General features: G+C 35.3%; 1 protein-coding gene and 1 pseudogene across 7 annotated transcripts in view; both read left to right on the forward strand.

Moving 5' to 3' along the window:
- LOC137235415 (potassium voltage-gated channel protein Shal-like) overlaps window positions 1–26956 on the forward strand; it is a 1011987-nt gene that overhangs the window by 58175 nt on the left and 926856 nt on the right. The window lies entirely within an intron of this gene.
- LOC137234543 (eukaryotic translation initiation factor 3 subunit K-like) overlaps window positions 1061–26956 on the forward strand; it is a 28015-nt pseudogene continuing 2119 nt past the window's right edge.

Raw genomic sequence — 26956 nt, forward strand, 5'->3', positions numbered from 1 at the left:
ATTCGAAGGGGTCGTGGGACCCCCTTTCCATGTTCGAAAAAAATTTCGCCAGTAGCCTATTATCTCTGTCCCAAATTTCATCAAAATCCGTGAAGCCGTTCTGGCGTGATTCAGTCGCAAAGACAAAAAAATATAATAATTAAATTATAACTGTTCCTAGGGGGCGGAGACCACGCCCCTTTTGAAAAATATATAGCTAGTAGATCCTTCTAGACTATTGGCTATATGCATGCCAAATTTCATACAAATCCGTCCAGCCGTTCTTGCGTGATTGAGTCACAAAGACAAACGTCTGGACAAACATCCAAACATCCAAACTTTGCCATTTATAATATATATTAGATTAGATTAGATTAGATATTAGGTATTAGATGATTAAAATTTTGTCGGTCGATGTCGCTGAATCTGGTGCTACATAACTTGTGGTGTATTTTAGTGGCCTGCCACCACACGGAACGGAACGGTTCGCAACTTGGCTGAAAGGGTATAAAAAAAATTGCTTGTGCAGTTGCAGTAGTTTTCACCATTCTACATTATATTCGACGTGTATTGTCGGTAATGTTGAAATACGTAGAATTAAGTATTTCAAATCTCGACCAAATGAATGATTGATAAGAGATAGGTATTACGCGACATGCGACATGTAGTGTGCGAAATGGTTAGCGCATGAGGCCTAACGTCTCTATTGCAATGCTTGGCTGCTGACTGTCAGAAGTGAAGTGTAGAAATTTTGAAATTTGCTACACTTTTTCACTCCCTGAATGGCAAAAAAAATCATTGATATAAAAGCACGCGGTGGTGAGTATAAGTGTAGATTTGGTTATTTTTTTGTTAATTAATTTCTCTCTCTATTTTCAGGTATACAGGTGCAACTATACCAACTTATGAAAGCGAGAAACATTACAAGATTATTACGTATGAACGCGCCTGTTTGCCGTACGTAATATTTTGGTTTATTGTTGTTCAACTAGCGAATTGTTTTGCAAAGCGCTACAGAAGTTATTCATTTTTGCAATTGAATACGACTAAAAATTAAACAAGAGGTCACATATGGTAAAAAATGGGGAATGGCCAGAGCCAAACCATAAAAGAGAGGTTGGGCTGCATTGCACGGTACAATCCCGACCATTTAAAGACTTTGGGAGCATATGTGGAAGATGAAGCCAAAAGTAAAACCTACGACGTGGGCGCAAAATTTGGCTGTGCTTAAACTGTATCAATTCAATCTGCAGATGCTAAATTTTGATATTGCCTACACAATATTGCGAAATGTTTGCCGAATTTGCCGTTTTACAGATTTTGTTATGGCCAAGTGATTATTGCTGCCACCAAATGAAGGATGAAAATGTGCAAACCATTATTAATCTGCTAATATTTTAGAGCGCACTGATTTGACATTATTTTGAGCACGTTCTGATCGGGAACTTATGAAAATTATAAAAGTTTGCTTTAATTACATATAAAATTTTAAAATTTTAGCCTTTATGTATGTATAATCTATAAGATCGTCCTAATCGCCCCCCCCCCCCCCCCTCCCAAGATCTGCAATTTATAATACTTCGGTTGAAATATTTTATGAAATGAATAGTTTAGCTATATATTCACTTCCAAATTCCATTTGTTTCGCTGTGGGTAAAATCAGCAGAAAAAATGTACCATTCTGGTATTTGAAGAAATAATTGCGTACCTTTCGCTGAAATTTGGCAGCCTTGGTCACTATTTCATGATCACGGTTGCCACACCACATCTTTTTTCTGGACAAAAATTCCTTTTGAAAAAAACAAAAGAAAGACCAATATTTTTAAAATTTCACAAAAAAATTATGTATATAGGCCTTCGCGAATTTCAGTTCATATATCGCGTTAATGTGTTACTATTTGGCTGCAGTAATGCATTCACTCCAGGAAATCTCCATTATTTTGGGAATTGTGGCACGCTCTGGCTTATACTACATAATTCTACATAAAGAAAAAAAATATGTAAAACTAAGTCAACCTATAGTTCTTTGGGCAGCTCTTAGTAGTTGATGGAACCTTTCTTCCTCTGGTCCGAAATTCGGTTAATGCAGCAGAAATTCTTTGAAAGTCGAGGGTACTTTATGAATAATGTGGAGAGTTGCTTAAATGTGGATAAACTTTTAGTATTTTTCAGCTAAGATAACTAAAAAAAATAGTCGTGAATTAGCCTAATTGACACATTTATAATGTTTCAAAACACGACCCGAAAAAACGGAATAATAAGATATCCTTTACAACAGGTTTTTTCGGGTTCACAATAAGCGTAAATTTTTCTTGAAACATAAACTTTCTCATTAAAGATCAATAAAAAATGAGGGTTTTCCCAAAACAAAGTGAACACTTGTTATTTTCATCTTATAATTATTTAACCTGAATTTAAGCTTAACTTATTGCTTTTGCTGGTTCAAGACTCAGGCGGCGCCGTTGTGTAGTGATAGCGTACTCCGCCTACCACACCGTGGGTGCTAGGTTCAAGACCCGCGCAAAAGCAACATCAAAATTTAAGAAAAAAGTTCATTCAATTAAAAAAAAGCGGGGTCGCCCTCGACAGTGGTTTGGCAAACACTTCGAAAAGTTTCTGCCATTAAAAACCTTCTCAGTGAAAATTCATCTGCCTTCCAGGTTCCGTTCGGAGTCGGCATAAAAAATTAAAGCCCCGTCCCGTATATTTGTAGGAATAATTAAAAAAGGGCAAGATGCAAACTGAAATAGAAGTCAGCCTAAATATTTTCTGAGATAAATCGCCCCAAGTATATATTTGTTTTTATTTATTTTTTATCACGATTCAGGCCTGCTTATTCAATCGTTTATTTGTCAATTTAGCAATGTCTGGCTCCGTCTTAAAATGCTGTGATAATTATTTCTTTGTACTAAAAAATCTGAGAACGTGTGTTAAGTGATCATATTGCCCTACTATGAAAAAAGATATGGGCAAATCCCAAAAACTTTTACTTTTTTGGATACTCGGGTTTTACACACGGGCAAAACACTTAAGGCCAGAAAAAAGTACAAGGACATTAAATTTGACCTTTTGACTCTCGGATCAGATGATTTTAAAAATCAAGAAAGTTGATAGTAAGTTTTTGCAGAACTTCGAAACGTAAAAAACGTCGATTTTTACACTTTTTCAAGCGATACCTTTGATTTTTTTTTTTTTTAATTTTTTCGATAAAATTTTGAGGCATCGCTGAAACGCTATGGAATTTAAACTGAATGTTGTTTTTGAGACGGAGATTCTAAAAGTATGAACAAAATTAATGTGCCCCTCCAATACTCAAAACTATCATCAATCAAAGTAGTGATACTTTTTCTTTGTCATTTTCAATATTGACAGTTTTTGCTTATAGATTTTTGAGGCAACTGAGCATTGAAATTTGGATTATGCACGATAATGGCCTATCAGGGACTAAAAATACCTGGGGCTTCAAATTCGATGTGCCCCTTTCAGTTTTGAAGGTAGAGGCAGAAAAGTGGAAGCACTTGGTTGCGTAGGGTAGAGCGAGGATGATTTGACAAAAGGAGGATTTCATTTTCAAATATAACGAAAACCTTGATAGATACCCAGAATATCAAAATCCATATTTTACACCTGTTCACTATTGAGCAATATACATGAATATATCAGTAATTTTTCTGGTCTGCTTCGTGCCGCACGTGTTTTTCGATTTTGTGGCGTTTTGTTGCTGATTTTGCTTGTTTACTTCCTCTGCGTCCATCGTTACAGTGAATTGGTATTATTTTAACTCTCTGAGATTTAAAATGTTATTTTTCATACAAAACTAATTCAAAGATCAGTTGTGTAATAATATTAAACATATTCGGTAAGTTTGACAAGAAATACTTATTGATCGTTAAAGGAGGATTTTACATTTGCCCAGTAAAGGGATTTATCAAATTGTCAAATCCTCCTTTTATCTTCCTATTGCTCTGTTATAGTTTTTTATTTTGTTGCTGTGCTTTTATTGTTATAATATTTATGGTAATATGCCTAATATATACAAAAGGAAACATCCCGAGAGGGTTATTAATGAAGATGGTCTTCAGCAAGCGCTACACGACATAAAAAATAAAATTGAAACGCCAACGAGTGCTTCTCGAAAATATAATGTAAACAGGACAACCATAATTTATCGGCTCAAGCTTCTTTCTGAAAACCTGGTACCTAACGAGTTACAAGGCAAGGCTAGCACTAAATATTCTGTAGGGCAAGTCCTATCAAATTTTGAGGAAGGAGAGTTGGCTGACTACTTTAAAAGCTGCTCAAATATGCATCACGGATTAACTTTTGATATGGCAAAACGATTTGTTTACGAATATGTAAAAAGGAACAATATAAGATACCCATATACTTGGGATAAGCATCAAGCTGCAGGAAGAGTTTGGTTATCGGGTTTTATGAGACGAAATCCAACTATTAGTTTACGCAAACAGGAAAATATAAGTTTAGCTCGCCTTTGAGCTTTTACCAAACCTGTATTCTTAGACTTCTTCGGAAAATTTGAAAGTCTTCTCTTAAAACACTCGTTTAAGCCTGAAGATATATACAACCTCGACGAGACTGGTATCACAACAGTAATGGAATCTGTTAAAGTAAGTTCGCATATTTTTTTAAAAGGATATTTGGACTTAATTAAAAAATTTCAGATCATTGCTGAAAAAGGCAAGAGAACTGTTTCACAAACTGCTTCAGGAGAGAGAGGAACTCTAGTAACAATGGTTGCCATTGTCAATGCAGCAGGAAATCATGTGCCTCCGGTATATGTATGCCCCCGCAAACGAGCGAACCCTTTATTCATGAAAGGGGCATTGTCGGGATCCGTTGGACTTTTTGCAGAAGTGGTTGGATGAATGCAGTAATTTTCCTTGATGTTTTGAAACATTTTAGAAATTTACGAAATGTTCCAAAGAAAATCTCATTCTTCTTCTTCTGGACAATCATGCGTCTCACTGCTCACTTGAAGCTAGTTTATTCTGCCGCAATAACGGGATTGTTTTACTCTCTTTTCCACCGCATACGTCTCACCGATTGCAGCCATTAGATGTAGGGGCATTTGGGCCATTTATGAAACAATGCAAGGCCTCATTTAACAATTACATTGTAAATAACCCAGAAAAAACACAAGGAATCACAATATGCGATATTCTGTCGCTGTCATCTACCCCTTTTCTCAGAGCATTTTCCCCAGAGAACATTACAAAAGTATTTTCGTCTACAGGAATTTACCCTTTCAATTCCAATATATTTGATGAAAGCGAGTTTTGTGAAGTCGAAGAATTTGAAGGGAACAAAGAACATAACGATGGACCGATTTGCTCTCCAAACTTTCCGACTGAAACCAGCTTGGCTGAGATTCCTTTAAGTCCTAATGTGTTAACCACTTCAGTGGATAAAACGCTTCATAGCACACCAGAAAACATTCGACCGCTGCCAAAACTAAAACCCCGAAAAAAGTTCAAAGGTCGTCCGGCAGGAAAATCAAGAATTTACACTGCAACCGCGGAAAAAACTCGATTAATAGATCTCTCATTGCAAAAGACCAAAAAACAAGTAGCAGAAAAAATTAAAAAAGCCAAGATCATAAAACGTGTACTACTTGATTCTTCCAGTAATGACAGTGATAACTATAGCGTCAGAGACTCCGACAATTCGTTGATATGGCAGGAAAGCGATGAGTCCATGAGTGAAGAATTGGAAAAAAATTAAATTTACCGAGAATTTGGAGGCCGTTTGCGATGATTATTTCCTCAATAAATTTGGAAATGATAGGAATTTCTATTATGTTGGATTGGTAATAGTTGTTGCAAGGGCGAATAATTTGCCGTACACAATCTAATATTTTAGAAGGCAAAACAATACATCTACTTTTTGCGAACCTGTAGTTGAAGATATCAAATTAGCACTACCAACCGATTTGGTAGCCAAACTTCCAGATCCTATACAATTGCCTGGGACCTCTACACGAAAAGAAATATACAATTTAAAGTGAATTTTTCAGGTCTTGACGTCCGCTAAAATTTTATTTGCATTGTCTTCATGTACCTTTTTTTAATACTCATGTAAACAAATGAACTAAAATAATAAATGAAATAAATGTCTAAACAAAATAAAAAATAAATCTTTGAAGTTTCTTTGGAATTAGTAACATGATAAATCCTTCTGCATATTGTGAAATCCTCCTAAGACAGTGACAAATCCTCCTTAAAAGTGGGATGATTTGACGCATTTGTCATTTTCTCTATTTCGCTTTACACCAATAAAAACATTAAGTGTTCGTGTTTCGATTATAAATGATTTTGAACTTAAATATCTAAGGAACAGTAACCAATGTAAATATTTTAATAATATGATAAGCTTTTGTAGAAAATAACAAAAATTAAATTTTATGTCAAATTCTCCTCGCTCTACCCTAACAGTAGCGATGGATAAATCTGAATACCACAGGAAAATGCAAACAATAGTTAATAATATTTCAACCTATAGAGTTTTGAAGCGTGATCCTACTAGCAAACTCCAAGAAAAGAATAACAAGTTAGTCCAAAAAATGTTCACTCTGAATATAATTGATTTAAGGGAAAATAATCATCTGGTCTGCAAAAGTGCAAACCCTCCACGAATATATGGTTTGCCAAAAATCCGACCGATTTGCTCGTCCATAAACTCGCCGTCATACAATTTATGCAAATATGTAGTAAACATACTTAAGAATATAACAAACACCTCCAAGTATAACGCTAAAGACTCAATTGAGTTTAGGAACAAAATAAAAGATACATTTATTCATGATGATGAGACTTTAGTGTCTTTTGATGTGGTATCTTTATTTCCGAGCATTACAGTAGAATTGGCCTTGGAGATAATTTCCTCTAAGTGGAATGATATAAAAGAACATACACGTATACCAAAGGAACTATTTATAACAATTATCAAGTTTTGCATTAAAGAGAACCGATATTGCAAATACAATGATAAAATATATGAACAGCGTTCAGGGATGCCCATGGGATCGCCAGCAGCACCTGTCGTAGCGGATATAGTAATGGAGGAACTATTATCCAAATTCGTAATGGAATCCACCAACAAACCCCGCTTACTAACTAAGTACGTGGATGACTTGTTTGCGGTTGTTGAAACAGAGGAGGTGGAAAATATGCTTAAGAATCTTAATAGCTGCAACAAATCGATAAAATTCACAATAGAATTAGAAAAGGATGGAATAATACCATTCTTGGATACACTTGTTATAAGGAAGAATAACAAGCTGCTTATTGACTGGTATAAAAAGTCGACCGCATCAGGTTGACTCATAAACTTTAGCTCAAAACACGAAAATAGAACTATTATAAACACGGCGAGTAACTTCATAAGAAGAGTTCTCTCAATAAGTGACAAGATTTTTCACAAGAAGAATATCGAAATTGTCAAAGAAACTCTGAGAAGTGTTGAATTCCCCATAAAGATAATCAACAAATTGCTCAGAAATTCCGTGATCAGGTTGAACAATGATAAAATTAGACAAACTTCGGGAGATAAAATTTATAAATCAGTAGCATATGTGCCGGGCGTAACGAACCGAATAAAATACTCAAATCTTTACAATCGGGAAAAATACCAAATAGCATCGACATATAATCACACTCTTAGAAAGGTCTACAGCAGTACAAAAGATAAAATACCAAAGCATGAGAAATCCGACGTTGTTTATAGAATTCCGTGTAATGGTGATGGGTCCCACGTATGCGACAAGGTATATGTGGGGACAACAAAATTAAAACTCAAGACAAGGATTTCCGCTCACAGATCTAATATTAAGTTAAGAAACAAATATTCAGAAAATAAGACGGCCTTGTCAGCCCATTGTAAAGAAACGGGCCATTATCCAGACTTCGATAATGTAACTATTTTACAGGAGGAGAGAAATTATAATAAAAGATTTACTTTGGAAATGCTTCATATAGCGAACACCCCTAATAGTACTAGGATGAATTTTAAAGCGGACACTGACCACTGCGCACATGTGTATCGGAACTTAAGTTAAAGGCAACAACAATGCGCTGTAGGATGATCTCTCCCACAACAATAGGAAAATCAGATGATATATGTATATATGTAACTTAAAGGATCTGTGATCGTTACACTAAAAAAATTAAAGGGCCAACTTGCCCTGGTCATTAAATAAGAAAAGAAACTTTATTAGATTTAAGATTTGACACATTATTCAGTATTCTTAAACTAAGTATGATAGCGGTTAGTATGAAAGCCCCGACGCAACTGCCCTCTGCGTAGACTGCTGCTTCCTTTTATAACATTTTGTGCAGCTACATTCTGTAGCTAGATATATGCGACGTCTGGGTGTGAGTCTGGCCTTGACTTCCCGCAGGTGTCTTACTTGGCTGGCATGTGCAATGCAAAAGTCCCACAACATTGTGAAATAGAAATATGCTGACTCCGCTGCAATGTGCATAGGTACTAAATTGGTTCCCATAGATTTTATAACGTTGCGCAATATTGTCATTGCGCGATATGATGAAATGCACTTGCCCTTGAAGCGGGTGTTGGGTTGAAATTATGCTGCTTACAATAGTTATGCTAGCGCAGCTGCAGGTGGCCAATCAAACGTGGGAAGAATAATTATGCTGACACAGCTGAAGTTAGCCCATGGGACTGTGGGAAGAATGATTATGCTTCATAGCACACCAGAAAACATTCGACCGCTGCCAAAACTAAAACGCCGAAAAAAGTTCAAAGGTCGTCCGGCAGGAAAATCAAGAATTTACACTGAAAACCCGTAAAAGAATCGATTAATAGATCTTTCATTCCAAAAGGCCAAAAAACAAGAAGCGGAAAAAATTAAAAAATCAAAAATCGTTAAACGTGTACTATTTGATTCTTCCAGTAATGACAGTGATAACTATAGCGTCAGAGACTCCGGCAATTCGTTGATATGGCCGGAAAGCGATGAGTCCATGAGTGAAGAATTGGAAAAAATAAAATTTATCGAGAATGTGGAGCCCGTTTGCGATGATTATGTTCTCATTAAATTTGGAAATGATAAGAGTTTCTATTATGTTGGATTGGTAATAGCTGTTGCAAGGGCGAGTAATTTTTTTTTTTTTTTTCTTTATTCATTGGATATACGTATACAATAATACATATGCATTCTCAAAAAAAAATAAATTTTTGTGTGAGAATTTAGCTCAGATAATTAACAATTCTACGCATACCGTCATGCAGTTGCTATTCAATTATATGTAGAGAAAAAAAATAAAAATAAAAACAAGTAAGGAAGGTTAAGTTCGGGTGTAACCGAACATTACATACTCAGTTGAGAGCTATGGTGACAACATAAGGGAAAATAACCATGTAGGAAAATGAACCGAGGGAAACCCTGGAATGTGTTTGTATGACATGTGTATCAAATGAAAGGCATTAAAGAGTATTTTATGAGGGAGTGGGCCATAGTTCTATAGGTGGATGCCATTTAGGGATATAGCCATAAAGGTGGATCAGGGTTGACTATAGAATGCGTTTGTACGATATGGGTATCAAATTAAAGGTGTTAATGAGTATTTTAAAAGGGAGTAATCTTTAGTTCCATAGGTGGACGCCGTTTCGAGATATCGCCACAAAGGTGGAACAGGGGTGACCCTAGAATTTGTTTGGACAATATGGGCATCAAACGAATGGTGTTAATGAGTATTTTAAAAGGGAGTGGGCCTTAGTTCTATAGGTGGATGCCGTTTCTAAATATCGCCATAAAGGTGGACCAGGGTTGACTCTAGAATGTGTTTGTACGATATGGGTATCAAATTAAAGGTATTAATGAGGGTTTTAAAAGGGAGTGGTGGTAGCTGTATAGGTGGTCGCCTTTTCGAGATATCGCCATAAAGGTGGACCAGGGGTGACTCTAGAATGCGTTTGTACGATATGGATATCAAATGAAAGGTGTTAATGAGTATTTTAAAAGGGAGTAATCCTTAGTCCCATAGGTGGATGCCGTTTCGAGATATCGCCATAAAGGTGGACCAGGGGTGACTCTAGAATGCGTTTGTACGATATGGGTATCAAATGAAAGGTGTTAATGAGTATTTTAAAAGAGAGTAATCCTTAGTCCCATAGGTGGACGCCGTTTCGAGATATCGCCATAAAGGTGGACCAGGGGTGACCCTAGAATTTGTTTGTACAATATGGGCATCAACCGAAAGGTGTTAATGAGTATTTTAAAAGGGAGTGGGCCTTAATTCTATTGGTGGACGCCGTTTCGAAATATCGCCATAAAGGTGGACCAGGGGTGACTCTAGAATGTGTTTGTACGATATGGGTATCAAAAGAAAGGTGTTAATAAGTATTTTAAAAGGGAGTAATCCTTAGTCCCATAGGTAGACGCCGTTTCGAGATATCGCCATAAAGGTGGAGCATGGGTGACCCTAGAATTTGTTTGTACAATATGGGCATCAAACGAAAGGTGTTAATGAGTATTTTAAAAGGGAGTGGGCCTTAATTCTATTGGTGGGCGCCGTTTCGAAATATCGCCATAAAGGTGGACCAGGGGTGACTCTAGAATGTGTTTGTACGATATGGGTATCAAATTAAAGGTATTAATGAGGGTTTTAAAAGGGAGTGGTGGTTGTTGTATAGGTGGTCGCATTTTCGAAATATCGTCATAAAGGTGGACCAGGGGTGACTCTAGAATGTGTTTGTACGATATGGGTATCAAAAGAAAGGTGTTAATAAGTATTTTAAAAGGGAGTAATCCTTAGTCCCATAGGTGGACGCCGTTTCGAGATATCGCCATAAAGGTGGACCATGGGTGACCCTAGAATTTGTTTGTACAATATGGGCATCAAACGAAAGGTGTTAATGAGTATTTTAAAAGGGAGTGGGCCTTAATTCTATTGGTGGACGCCGTTTCGAAATATCGCCATAAAGGTGGACCAGGGGTGACTCTAGAATGTGTTTGTATGATATGGGTATCAAATTAAAGGTATTAATGAGGGTTTTAAAAGGGAGTGGTGGTTGTTGTATAGGTGGTCGCATTTTCGAAATATCGTCATAAAGGTGGACCAGGGGTGACTCTAGAATGTGTTTGTACGATATGGGTATCAAAAGAAAGGTGCTAGTAAGTATTTTAAAAGGGAGTAATCCTTAGTCCCATAGGTGGACGCCGTTTCGAGATATCGCCATAAAGGTGGACCATGGGTGACCCTAGAATTTGTTTGTACAATATGGGCATCAAACGAAAGGTGTTAATGAGTATTTTAAAAGGGAGTGGGCCTTAATTCTATTGGTGGACGCCGTTTCGAAATATCGCCATAAAGGTGGACCAGGGGTGACTCTAGAATGCGTTTGTACGATATGGGTATCAAAAGAAAGGTGTTAATAAGTATTTTAAAATGGAGTAATCCTTAGTCCCATAGGTGGACGCCGTTTCGAGATATCGCCATAAAGGTGGACCATGGGTGACCCTAGAATTTGTTTGTACAATATGGGCATCAAACGAAAGGTGTTAATGAGTATTTTAAAAGGGAGTGGGCCTTAATTCTATTGGTGGACGCCGTTTCGAAATATCGCCATAAAGGTGGACCAGTGGTGACTCTAGAATGTGTTTGTACGATATGGGTATCAAATTAAAGGTATTAATGAGGGTTTTAAAAGGGAGTGGTGGTTGTTGTATAGGTGGTCGCATTTTCGAAATATCGCCATAAAGGTGGACCAGGGGTGACTCTAGAATTTGTTTGTACAATATGGGTATCAAAAGAAAGGTGTTAATAAGTATTTTAAAAGGGAGTAATCCTTAGTTCCATAGGTGGACGCCGTTTCGAGATATCTTCATAAAGGTGGGCCAGGGGTGACTCTAGACTTTGTTAGTACGATATGGGCATCAAATGAAACGTGTTAATTAGTATTTTTAAAAGGGAGTGGGCCTTCGTTCTATAGGTGTTCGCCTTTTCGAGATATCGCAATAAAGGTGGACCAGGGGTGACTTTAGAATATGTTTGTACGATATGGGTATCAAATGAAAGGTGTTAATGAGTATTTTAAAAGGGAGTGGGCCTTAGTTCTATAGGTGGACGCCGTTTCGAAATATCGTCATAAAGGTGGGCCAGGGGTGACTCTAGAATGTGTTTGTACGATATCGGTATCAAATTAAAGGTATTAATGAGGGTTTTAAAAGGGAGTGGTGGTTGTTGTATAGGTGGTCGCATTTTCGAAATATCGCCATAAAGGTGGACCAGGGGTGACTCTAGAATTTGTTTGTACAATATGGGTATCAAAAGAAAGGTGTTAATAAGTATTTTAAAAGGGAGTAATCCTTAGTTCCATAGGTGGACGCCGTTTCGAGATATCGCCATAAAGGTGGGCCAGGGGTGACTCTAGAATTCGTTTGTGCAATATGGGTATCAAACGAAAGGAGTTAATGAGTATTTTAAAAGGGAGTGGTGGTAGTTGTATTTGTGATGGCGTTTTCCAGATATCGACCAAAATGTGGACCAGGGTGACCCAGAACATCATCTGTTGGATACCGCTAATTTATTTATATATGTAATACCTGCCAAGATTTTAAGGGTTTTTTATTTCGCCCTGCAGAAATTTTTCATTTTCTTGTACGTAATATGGTAGGTGTCACAACCATTTTATAAAGTTTTTTCTAAAGTTATATTTCGCTTCAATAAAATAGTCCAATTACCTTACCATGTTTCACCCCTTTTTCGTATTTGGTATAGAATTATGGAATTTTTTTCATTTTTCGTAATTTTCGATATCGAAAAAGTGGGCGTGGTCATAGGCGGATTTCGTTCATTTTTCATACCAAGATAAAGTGAGTTCAAGTAAGCACGTGAACTAAGTTCATTAAAGATATGTCGATTTTTGCTCAGGTTATCGAGTTAACGGCCATGCGGAAGGACAGACGGACGACTGTGTATAAAAACTGGGCGTGGCATCAACCGATTTCGCTCATTTTCACAGAAAAGAGTTAACGTCATAAAATCTATGCCCTACCAAATTTCAAAAGGATTGGTTAATTTTTGTTCGACTTATGGCGTTAAAAGTATCCTAGACAAATTAAATGAAAAAGGGCGGAGCCACGCCCATTTTGAAATTTTCTTTTATTTTTGTATTTTGTTGCACTATATCATTACTGGAGTTGAATGTTGACATAATTTACTTATATACTGTAAAGATATTAAATTTTTTGTTAAAATTTTACTTAAAAATTTTTTTTTTTTAAAGTGGGCGTGGTCCTCCTCCGATTTTGCAAATTTTTATTAAGCGTACATATAGTAATAGGAGTAACGTTCCTGCCAAATTTCATCATGATATCTTCAACGACTGCCAAATTACAGCTTGCAAAAGTTTTAAATTACCTTCTTTTAAAAGTGGGCGGTGCCACGCCCATTGTCCAAAATTTTACTAGTTTTCTATTTTGCGTCATAAGTTCAACTCATCTACCAAGTTTCGTCGCTTTATCTGTCTTTTGTAATGAATTATCGCAATTTTTCGGTTTTTCGAAATTTTCGATATTGAAAAAGTGGGCGTGGTTATAGTCCGATATCGTTCATTTTAAATAGCGATCTGAGATGAGTGCTCAGGAACCTACATACCGAATTTCATCAAGATACCTCAAAATTTACTCAAGTTATCGTGTTAACGGACGGACGGACGGACGGACGGACATGGCTCAATCAAATTTTTTTTCGATCCTGATTATTTTGATATATGGAAGTCTATATCTATCTCGATTCCTTTATATATGTACAACCAACCGTTATCCAATCAAACTTAATATACTCTGTGAGCTCTGCTCAACTGAGTATAATAAAAGATAAAAATGCAACACAAATTGATAAATACAGTAGAGTTAGTATAAAATATCAGGTTTTGGTTTCTTTTAATGTTTGATTAAAAGAAAAAAGAGAAAGAAAGGATTTTTTTAGCACAGTTAATTAAATGCATTGTATCATGAATATTGGTCGATACTGAAATCGTGTCTTTGAAGTAACAACAGAATCATTTCACGTTTAAAAGTGATAATGTTGTGAGATGTTTTAACATACTCTGGTAGTTTGTTGAACAGTTTCACACCATAATTGCGTAATGAATTTGCACTTTTTCCTGTTCGAAAGAACGTGGTTCTGATACTCGTTACCTGACGCAGACTATATACTGAACGATCTATTGTATTGAGCTTAAGGTTATGCTTTATAAGATTATTTTTGATCTTGAAAACCACTAATAGTATTTGCAGAATACATATTTGTTTAATATCAAGCCTATTTTCATACAGACTTGTAGTGGAAGTTCGTATTGGAAGCGAGAGAATATTCTTTATTACTTTATTTTGCAAACGCTGAAGTTCATTTATTTTATGTTCTGCACACCGACTCCAAATTGGATTTAAATAACTGATCTTGGACATAAAATATGCATTATATAAGAGACACAATTGCTGACGTGGAATGATGCCCCCATTTCTGTATAGAGCAAAGTTAAAAGGAATACATTTCAGTTTAATGTTATTTATTTGTTCGCTCCAATTTAAATTGGAGTCGAACCAGATACCTAAGTACTTTAGCTTTTCTACTCTAGAAATCTTTACATTATTAAACATTATTCCAGAAAACTCATTAATGTCCGGAAGAGGTTTGTAATTTTTGAAAACAATAAAATTGGTCTTCGAAAGGTTAGTTTTCAGCATGTTTTTGTCAAACCACTGACTAATTTTTTCCAAGTCTAGTTTTATGTTTGTAATTAAATTTTCGAATGATTCTTCTGCATACATAAAGCTACCGTCATCCGCATAGAACTGCGGAGTCCCGTGAAGATTGAGTTTTAGCGCGTTGTTTATATATATGAGAAACAATGTGGCTGCTAATTTGGAACCTTGGGGAACTCCCGTCTTTACCTGCCTTTTCGCACTTTTAACGTTGTTTATCTCAACATATTGCTCTCTATCTAAGAAAAAACTTTCAAAGATGTTGAGTTCCTTATCGTTTAAACCTAACTCAGCCAGTTTTCTAATCATTATATATAAGTTTACCGAGTCAAATGCTTTTGAAAGATCGATTGCCAGTAATGCTACATATTTCTTCCTGTCTAAGTTTTCATAAATATATTCAGTACACGATATGCAAGCAGACAGCGTGTTCGAATTTTCCATGAAACCAAATTGATTTTTGTCAATGGTTTTATTTTCAAGGAGAAAGGATTTCAACCTATTGAGCAAAACACTTTCAAAAATCTTGTCGATCGTGCTTAATTTTGTGATAGCTCTGTAGTTTGCACACATTTCTTTACTTCCAGATTTGTGCACTGGCACAACTGCGCCTATTTTCAATTCTTTAGGAAGCACTCATTAATAATTTGTCATAAGGTGTGGCTAAAATACTCTCTAAATTTATTCATAAGACGCGCTGAAATGCATCAGGCCCGTTCGCAGATTTTACGTTTAAGTTTCTTATGACTAACTCGATTTCTAATGGATCACATTCACTTAGGGTAAAAGGTGTATTGATATTCGTTGCTGGCTCGTCAACGTACTGAATATTTGAGGGAGAATCTATAACAGTCGTGAAATAATCGTTAAAGCAGTCTGCTATTCTTATAGGGTCTGTTACAATTTCTCCTTTGTACGATAACTGGCTGATTTCCGTAACACTGTCAGGTATTTTGCCATAAATTAGTTCTTTAAGAATAAACCAAGTTCTGTTTGCAGAGTAAAGGTTTTGCTGGATATTTTGCCCAAAGTAGTTTTTCTTTTGGAAATGTGTTAAGTTTCTGACCTCAGTTTTGAGTCTTTTAAATTCCGTTTCAAAGTAAATATTATTTCTATACTTAGTTTTTAATTTGTATAGCCTGTTTCTTTTCCCAATTAGATTTAAAAGTTCACTACTCATCCACGGACTATTATACTTTTCACTGGACTTTTTAATAGATTTTGTTGATTTACATATGCTAGAGCACAAAGACGCGTGAAAATCAGAGAAGGTCCTACTGCGTATAATGTCATTGATATAACCGTTTCTCTCAAAATCATTATAATCCAATACATCCATGTAATTGCTTCCCCTAGGCTGATTTATATTTTTATTTAAATTTACAGATAGATGTATAATTCTATGAACAGATATAGGGTGATCTTCCAACGCAAAAACATATTTGTAGTTTACTTTGCCAGTTATAATATGGTCAATTATGGTACTTGAACTATTGCCCTTCCTTGTTTGCATTTCCTGACTCAGCTCATTTAGACAACAGAACCCTTTGCTATATAAACTGTTTAGATAATTTATCGTATCGTTGTTAGCATTAAGAAGGTTTATGTTAAAGTCACCCATAATAATACAACTTTTTATTTGCAATACATGACCTTCAAAGGCATTTACAAACGACGGAATATCAGAAGAGCAATTTCTATATACGCAAGCAAGATGAATATCAAGTTTGATTAATTTGACTATTAAAAAACTACTTTTGTCAAACTCCTTACAAGACACTTGTGAAGAGCTAATAGATTTGTGTACAAAAAGTATGCAACCACCAGCTCTATTTAGTTCTCGATTGGCAAAATATGCATTGTAATTGGGGAGATTATAATAATTATTTTCATTTTCATAGATCCATACTTCAGTTAAAGCTACCACATGAACAATGCCTTTCTTTTTCTTATTTTCCTCAATCAAAGTTTTTAAATCTTGAAGCTTATTTCGTATACTTTGTATGTTTAAATAAAGAATATTAAGGTTAGTTTCATCAATTTTACAATTTAGCTCATTGCATTTATATTGAACGTTTTTTTTAGGTATTTGATTATCAAAACAATCCATAGATAATAATATATATTAGCTCACTATGTAAAAATAAAAAGTTTTGGATTTTTCTATTTCAACTTTTTTAAATCTTCCAAAGAATCTATTTCTATAATTGCTAAATTTTCCTCCTTTCTCACTAAAATTCTGGCATCTCTCATCCATACGTATTGGTACTTCTTATTTTTTGCTTCTTGTTTTGTTTTCTTCATCAGTTCACTTAGCTCTTTCTCCAACAAGTGATAGAAATTTACATTTTTACCCATCATGTTAGTGTTGGGGATAAATTTACTGACATCGATATTATTTCCAAGCTTCCTGAACTCCATACATTTTCTTTTAAAATTGCCATTACTTAATTTAACAACAATTGGAAATGTTTTGTTATTTTCTTTTTGGTAAATATCGACTATTTCGTTCTTATTTACATCCGCATTTACTTGTTGTCCAATACTGGCGATGACATCTTTGAAGTTTTCTTTTGCAATTTTTGGCAAGTTTGTTATCATTAGATTGTTTTTGTTTTCCTGCTGTTTAATTGTCAGTATGTCTCTTTCCATTTTTTTGACACTAGTTTTCATATTTGCGTTCTTTGTTTTTAATTCATTTAGTTCTTTTTTTATTTGTTTGTTTTCTTCAGCAAGTCTGCTTATCTCAGCTTTGAGTGAGTCGAAACTATCACTCATATGCTGCTGTGAGCTTTTTATTTTGCTCATAGCTCTGTCTTGCACTTTAAACTGTTTTTGTAATTCATCTATTATTGTCGTTAAGCTACTTGTTTCTTCGTCACTCGTTGTACATTTGCCGTACACAATCAAATATTTTAGAAGACAAAACAATACATCTACTTTTTGCGAACCTGTAGTTGAAGATATCAAATTAGCACTACCAACCGATTTGGTAGCCAAACTTCCAGATCCTATACAATTGCCTGGGACCTCTACACGAAAAGGAAAGATACAATTTAAAGTGAATTTCTCAGGTCTTGACGTCCGCTAAAATTTAGTTGCATTGTCTTCATGTACTTTTTTTTAATACTTATGTAAACAAATGAACTAAAATAATAAATGAAATAAATGTCTAACAAAACAAAAAACAAGTCTTTGAATCTTCTTTGGAATGAGTAACATAATAAATCCTCCTGCCTATTGTGAAATCCTCCTAAGCCAGTGACAAATCCTCCTTAAAAGTGGGATGATTTGACGCATTTGTCATTTTCTCTATTTTGCTTTATACCAATAAAAATATTAAGTGTTCGTGTTTCGATTATAAACGATTTTGAACTTAAATATCTAAGGAACAGAAACCAATGTAAATATTTTAATAATATGATAAACTTGTCGAAAATAACAAAAATTCTATTTTATTTATGTAAAATCCTCCTCGCTCTACCCTAAATATTTTTCAGGAGCATGTTTTTTTGTGGGCACAGCTACAATTTTACTTTTATCACTACCCGTTTTTTAATTTTTTCTCTACACCACAGTGGTATACCATCAATTGTCTCATCTTGGAATATTCACGCATTGAAAGTTATTGATGTTTGTACATGGGGCAAATATACGAAATTTCCGACAAAAACTGGCAATCGTCAAAAAGTGTAGAAAAATTTTTTTAATTTTTTTTAAACCAGGTTTTATTTAAAAGTAAATGAAAAGAAACACAAATTTGGTACAAAAATTTAACAAAAAAAAAAAAACAATTCTTTTTCTACGCTTTTTGACGATTGCCAATTTTTGGCGAAAATTTTGTATATTTGCCCCATGTAAGTTAAGTCACAATGACCACCCATGTAGTTCGATCTGCTTTCTGATGCACTCTTTAACATCACGAGTAGAACACTTCGCGACATCAACATCACTTGCAATGTAAGAATAAGTGATGCACAGTTTGACGTCACGAGTATAACACTGCGTCATCATCATCACTTGCAATGTAAGATTAAGTGATGCACAATTTAACATCACTAGTACAATACTTAACGGCATAGCCATCTCTTGCAATGTAAGAGTGGGTTATTGCTGGGAGAGCTATCTGTTTGTATGATAACGGCCATTTCTTATTGGAATTCTTTCTCATTATGATAATAATGTTCACCGAATAGAGTATAATGTTTGCGGTGAACAACGTTGACTTCTGGGAGAGTATAATGCATGGTAGAATAGAGTAAGCTAGCGGTAACCTCAGTATTTTTGTATAATGTTTGTTTCATAGCGAAAACCAGTTTCTTGTTACAGCAGAGAGCAAGTAAGCGGTAGGCCAATTCTTATTGGAATTCTTTCTGATCAGATTTTGGTTGCAATTTGAATGTGAAGGTCGTGCGCTACGATATATGTAGTATTAGTATCAGTAGACCCTGTCTGAATTAATAAATAAAACTATTTAAAAAATTAAATAAAATACTTTAATTGGCGCCCAAACGTGAAACTCGAGAAGTTTTAAAACTTTGAAATTGATACTCATGGTGGAAAAAAGCTGTCCACAAATAATTAATTGGACTGATTGCAACAAATTCTAAAAGAAGATATTAACTTTCGACCTTTGGTGACATTGGAAAAAAATTACTACAAAAAATGATCAACCAACTGTGTTTAGGAAGTCACCACGTATATTAAATTGAATATTGAAGCAAAAACAAAATTGAAACAACGGAAATGTATTGCATTTGTGCTACTGCAATCCATAGTATTGAAGGAAAAAATTTACTTAAATTGAGCAACCTTGGTTAACGTTTCAAGGGTATACCAACTACAGCTATATAGCAGCGGTTCTTGAGAAGCCGCATTAAAATAACAATAAGGTTAAAACACCGGAGCTTTATGTTATTACATCTTTGTGTTATGGCAATTTACATATAACGGTGAAGTACAGTAAACTAAGCCGAAATTAAATGAGACTACCTTGGATGACATCTGAAGGGCAAACTAATTACGGCTACCTAGCAACGGTTCTTGAGAAACCACGTTTATATTGACTACCATATTAATCATATCAAAATAACAGCATGTAAGTGATATGCTCAGTATTTTTTAAGAAACATTTAAATAGTTAGAAAATCATAACTCTATTTCAATACGTTATTGAATTTTTTCCTGATTTTTCTTTTTTAAATATTTTCTAAATTTTTTCCCATTAAACTAATACGTATTCGCTTATGTAACAAACCTTTAAAACTGAGTTTTGTACTTGAAGTTTATGTGCGACTCTGAACTAGCCCACCTTTTTGACAAATTAGTTTTAAAAGACAAAAACGAAATTAGTATGGACACTACCGAGCTGACGGCTATTGTTACGGCAGCGGTATCAGCTGCACTAAAATCACAGAAAGAAGATTTTGAAAAAAAATTATACGACTTGACTAAGAAGTTTGCTACTACGCTGACCGAAAACGTAGAACCCTTTGAAGAGGTGACAATTGTAGGAAATGTCCATTGCGACGAAACACTTGACCTTGTCAAATCGTTGCCCGAGTTTGACGGCAAACAAGAGCATTATGTTTCATGGAGGCAAGCGGCGCACATAGCCTACAAACTATATGAGAGGTATGACGGAAGTGCAAAGCAGTATCAAGCGGTCGCAATAATTAGGAACAAAATTAGGGGCCCTGCAGACACAGCCCTAGCTTCCTTTAATACTGTATTAAATTTCAAAGCCATAATAGCTAGGCTAGACTTTACCTATGCTGATAAAAGACCCGTTTATCTTATCGAACAAGAACTTAGTACTTTAAGGCAAGGGAGTCTGACGATTTTAAAATTCTATGACGAAGTGGAGAGAAAGCTCACTCTGCTAACCAATAAAACAATAATGACCTACGAAAGCCCCCTAGCGAATTCAATAAATGAAAAATACAGAACGGATGCGTTACGCGTTTTCATTTCTGGATTGAGAAAACCTCCTTGTGACATATTATTTTCTTCACGGCCAACTGACTTACCGTCTGCTTTGGCACTTGCTCAGGAGCTAGACGCGAATCACGAACGCTACACATTTTGCAAGGCGTTTTGATGACAATAACAAAGGCCAACTTGCTGACAGAAGACCTCTTGAAAATAACACTTATCAGCTAGAATATTTAAACAACCATAAAAATCCCCATTACCAAAATAATTACTATAGACAGCAAAAACATAGTTCTATTCACAACAATAGACAGGAGAGATCCGAACCTATGGATGTAGATCCGTCAACGTCTCGCTTCCGTCGCTCATCGAATTATGAGCTCAAAAATCCACCGAACCAGACCCTAGAGCATACTAAACCAAACAATTTCCAGAGTTCTAAACAAAGACAATTTCCACAAAATCCTGGTAATCAAATACCGCAAGCTAAGCGCCGGTCCGATTTCGATAGGAGTACTGGGCCTAAAATTCAAAGAATAAATCACATTACACAAGATTATGCTGATAAAGTTTCTTACGATGAAAAAGTAGAAAACGAAATTGAGGATATTGCGGAAGATACTGGGGCTTCAAAAAGTTATATAAGGCCCTTTAAAGAGCTAAAGGGAATTGCGCCATTAGCTAAACCGTTTTTAGTTAAGTCAGTTCATGGCGAGACTAAAGTAAGTAAAAAGTGTACAATAAACTTATTCGGTATAAATACTGATTTTGTTATATTACCAATTCTGAACAATTTTGATGCTATAATCGGGCTTGACCTGCTTACGCAGGTTAATGCCATAGTCGACCTGAAGAAAGGTGAAATTACTCACGACTTTGGAAAAGAAAGCTTATTATTTATTAAATGTGAAAACATACATATTTTACAAGTTCAACATGATAATGTACCGCTCGCAGTGAAAACCGAGTTTTTAAAAATGATTAGGAAACGATCAAACGCGTTCGCTGATTCAAACGAGCCTTTACCATATAATACGAACGTAGTCGCAACTATTCGTACAAAACATGAAGAGCCCATTTATTCTAGGTTTTACCCATACCCATTAGGTGTTGCGGATTTTGTGAAAAATGAAATAAAAGAACTTCTACATAATGGCATTATTAGACCTTCCAGATCCCCATACAATAATCCAATTTGGGTCGTAGACAAAAAAGGGTTTGACGAGTTAGGCAACAGGAAGAAACGCTTGGCTGTAGATTTTCGAAAGTTAAATGAAGTTACCATTGACGACAAATATCCAATACCAAATGTAATGTCGATATTGTCTAACATGGGTCAGTCACAATATTTTTCAACGATTGATTTAAAATCGGGTTTCCACCAAATCGAACTTGCAGAACGAGATAGAGAGAAAACGGCTTTTTCTGTAAGCAACGGAAAATATGAATTTTGCAGACTACCGTTCGGCCTAAAAAACGCTCCTAGCATATTCCAGAGGGCTATAGACGATGTGCTAAGGGAGCAAATAGGTAAAATCTGCTATGTTTACGTAGACGATGTTATAATATTTTCAAAAACGAAAGAACAACACATTGAAGACGTGAACTGGGTTCTAAAAAGCTTATATGATGCTAACATGAGGGTATCAGTAGAAAAGTCCCAATTTTTTAAAAATGAAATCGAATATCTGGGGTTTGTTGTATCAAGGGGAGGCATTAAAACATGCCAAGACAAGGTACATACAATGCTAAACTTCCCGGCCCCCGAAAATTTATACAGCTTAAGATCATTCTTAGGACTGGCAAGCTATTATAGGTGCTTCATTAAAGACTTTGCCAGCATAGCCAAACCTCTGACCGACATCCTAAAAGGTGAAAACGGAAAAATCAGTGCTAATCAGTCAAAAAAGTAAAAATAACATTAAACTCTTTACAGTTCTAAGCTTATGATAAATTGAAACGTATTTTGATATCTGAAGATGTAATGCTAGCTTACCCTGATTTTAAAAAACCTTTTGACTTAACAACAGATGCTTCCAACCATGGCCTAGGAGCTGTTTTATCTCAGGAAGGAAGACCAATTACTATGATATCTAGAACTTTGAAGGGTAATGAACTTAATTTTGCAACAAACGAAAGGGAACTTCTAGCTATTGTATGGGCATTAAAAAACCTTAGAAATTACCTGTATGGTGTAAGCCACTTAAACATTTTTACCGACCACCAACCATTAACGTTTGCAGTTTCAGATAGAAATCCAAATGCGAAACTAAAGCGTTGGAAGGCGTTTGTCGATGAGCACAATGCGAAACTGCATTATAAACCAGGAAAAGAAAATAATGTTGCTGATGCTTTGTCGCGACAACAGGTTAACATGTTGGAACAAAACTCAAATTCCTACTGTGCAACTATGCATAGCGAACAGTCATTGAGTTATACCATTCCGACGGTTGAAAAACCTGTAAATTGCTTCAAAAATCAGATTATTATTGAAGAGTCTGACAATCCATCTATACGGACTTTCATTATATTTGGAAACAGAACAAGACATGTAATTCAATTTCGTGACAAAAACACTCTCTTAGGTACTATTCAAGACCTTGTCAATACCAACGTAGTGAACGCAATTCATTGCAGCTTGCCTATTCTAGCCTACATCCAACATGATATAGTAAAATTATTCCCAAATACCAAGTTTAAATATGCCAGGAAATTTGTGACCGATATTTTTGACCCAAATGACCAACTTGAAATCATAGTAACAGAACATAACCGGGCTCACCGCGCCGCACAGGAAAACGTAAAACAAATTTTGAATGATTACTTTTTTCCAAAACTGGAAAAGCGAGCAAACGAAGCGGTCGGAAACTGCAAAATCTGTTCAAGATCTAAATATAATAGACGTCATCAAAAGCATATAATAGCAAAAACACCAATCCCAGCAATTTTAGGAGAAATCCTTCACGTTGATATTTTTTCCACAGATTCAAAATATTTTCTAACTTGTTTGGACAAGTTTTCCAAATTTGCGGTTGTGCAAACTATACCATCCAGAGCAATTGTTGACATTAAGCCCCAACTCATACAACTTTTGAGCATATTTCCTAACGCTAAGGTTCTTTATTGCGATAATGAGAAGTCTTTAAATTCGAATACCGTCAGATACCTTCTTGCCAACAGTTTCGGTATTGAAGTTGCTAATGCTCCACCTCTCCACAGTACATCTAATGGGCAAGTGGAGCGGTTTCACAGTACATTGATAGAGATTGCCAGATGCATGAAATTGGAAAGGGCTATTGACGACACACAGGATTTAATTTTATTGTCGACCATCGAATACAATAAAACAATTCATTCGGTAACTAACAAAAGGCCAATAGACATATTTCAACCTACGGCCGACGACAGAAATATAAGCAAGGAAGTATCGGCACGTTTAAGACGCGCACAGCAAATAGATCTAGAAACCCACAACAAGGGTAGGGTAGAACGCTCATTTAAAGCGGGCGACAAAGTTATGGTAAAGAGAAATACCAGACTTGGCAACAAATTAACCCCCCTTTACGAAGAACAGACAATAGAAAAAGATTTGGGAACTACGGTTCTTATTAAAGGGAGGGTGATCCATAAAGACAATTTGAAATAGGTCTGAATTGTATCCGAATTACAATCATATTTGATTTAACATAAATGTAAACATAGTCGAGAAAAACTCATTCTAATGACGAATAAATTAGTTTTTTTGTTATTTGAATTATAGATATGTAAAGGAAACAACACTAACATTTCAAAAGCTCACGCGTATACAAAATAATTTTTGAAAATTTTAATTAGTAAACTGTGGGTTTTCGAAAAATTCAATAAAAAAAAAATATTTAAAAATAAATTATCTATCAAAGCATTTATTGAAAAACAACTTGTTTAGGAATAAATTCATTTTTAACAATTTTGTTACAACAAAATTTCATTCGAATTATTATCTAAATCAAAACGTAAATTTAAGAAAATAAGTAAAATGATGGTTCATAATTTGAGTTAATCCGGCATGAGTCCGTAGCAAAGATTTCGAATGACCGTAAACTGAGCATTTCACGAAGTTTAACTTTTATAAATACATATAAGATTTTGTACTCAACAATTCAGTTTTGAAAGATATATGTATGTAACGTAAGCAATATTTATGTATGTAATCTAGTATGTAAGAAAAATAGTACGAAACCTTTACCGCTTACTGCTAAGGAAACAGCTAAAGGTAATATGGCACGAGTTTGCCAATCAAAAACATTATGCAGGAAATTCCTTCTTACCGCCACCATTGGTTGACTACTATGCATTAAATCTTCTAACCGAACTGAGCTGCTCCTCTTGCAGTAACATTCTCTCCGAGGAGGGATTTCAAGCACAATTTAATGATGTGGTATAAAGTACATTAATTGTGAAGATATACCAAAATACAAGAAATCCCGGACCGAGGACGTTCCTAATTTAGAAGGGGAGGAGTTAAGTCACAATGACCACCCATGTAGTTCGATCTGCTTTCTGATGCACTCTTTAACATCACGAGTAGAACACTTCGCGACATCAACATCACTTGCAATGTAAGAATAAGTGATGCACAGTTTGACGTCGCGAGTACAACACTGCGTCATCATCATCACTTGCAATGTAAGATTAAGTGATGCACAATTTAACATCACTAGTACAATACTTAACGGCATAGCCATCTCTTGCAATGTAAGAGGGGGTTATTGCTGGGAGAGCTATCTGTTTGTATGATAACGGCCATTTCTTATTGGAATTCTTTCTCATTATGATAATAATGTTCACCGAATAGAGTATAATGTTTGCGGTGAACAACGTTCACTTCTGGGAGAGTATAACGCATGGTAGAATAGAGTAAGCTAGCGGTAACCTCAGTATTTTTGTATAATGTTTGTTTCATAGCGAAAACCAGTTTCTTGTTACAGCAGAGAGCAAGTAAGCGGTAGGCCAATTCTTATTGGAATTCTTTCTGATCAGATTTTGGTTGCAATTTGAATGTGAAGGTCGTGCGCTACGATATATGTAGTATTAGTATCAGTAGACCCTGTCTGAATTAATAAATAAAACTATTTAAAAAATTAAATAAAATACTTTAATTTATACAAACATCAATAACTTTCCTTGTGTTAATATTCCAAGATGAGGTAATTAATGGTATACTTCTGTGGTGTAGAGAAAAAATTAACAAACGGGTACGAAATATTTGACGGTTACCCGGTTTCATATTTTTTCCTATATCTCTAAAACCGGGTTTAGGGTATCAACAAAATTTTACCTAAATATACCCCACATAGATATGTACATCCTGATAATATTTCAACACAATCGGTTAAGAAATGTTTTAATAAGTAAAAAAAATTTAAGGTTTTCCGGGTTTATATTTTTATCAATATCTCCAAAACCGGATCTCGAGTATTAAAACTTTTTTACCTAACCAGACTTCGTTCACATATCTATATGTTTTTAAAGTTTCAAAAGAATCAATACAAAGGTGTTAAAATAAATGTGTTGCAAAGTTTGCAGTAAAAAATATTTGGCGGTTATTCGGTTTTATATTTTTACCGATATCTACAAAACCGGGTCTCGTGTATCAAAAAAATTGTACACAGCTAACAGCTGCATATATCTCCATATTTTGTTTAAATTTCGATATAATCGGTAAAGAAGTGTTGAAATAAAAGTATATTTAACATTGCGACCTCAATTTATATATATTTTGCTCGGTCTTTTGCAATGTGATATCTTGGAGAAAAATTTATAATTTGTTAATCGGTCTTGGTTTAAGTATATATTTTAGTGGCGCAAACAAATCTATTTTTTTATCACTTTTGCTCTCGCTTCCGTACAAAGAACCAGACTGGAGGAAAAGTGGCCATCAGACCAAAGCTAAACAAGAAGCACCAGTTTTGTATAAATGGATCGAAGTGGTAAACGTAGCCGCTATGTCAAAACTACCGTTCTTCGAATCTGCTGTGAACAGTGTTGTCGTTGAGAATTTTCAAAAAGCGGTGAATAGGGATTTTACTTTTATGCTACACTTCCACACAGAAGCGTGCCACAAACTTTGTGTAGCAACACCGCACCAAAATTATACATTGAACTGATCCGTTAAAGTCAAGCTCTTAGCAATGCACCCTTTAATTGAAATTTTTAACAGCTATATACTGTTTTCACACAGAAACTTAATGATCTCATTTCACCTGCTAATGAAATCGTAAATTTTTTGCTTTCACACAGAAGTAACTGCTC

Source organism: Eurosta solidaginis, chromosome X (assembly GCF_040869045.1).
Source record: "Eurosta solidaginis isolate ZX-2024a chromosome X, ASM4086904v1, whole genome shotgun sequence".
NCBI classification, from domain to species: Eukaryota; Metazoa; Arthropoda; class Insecta; order Diptera; family Tephritidae; genus Eurosta; species Eurosta solidaginis.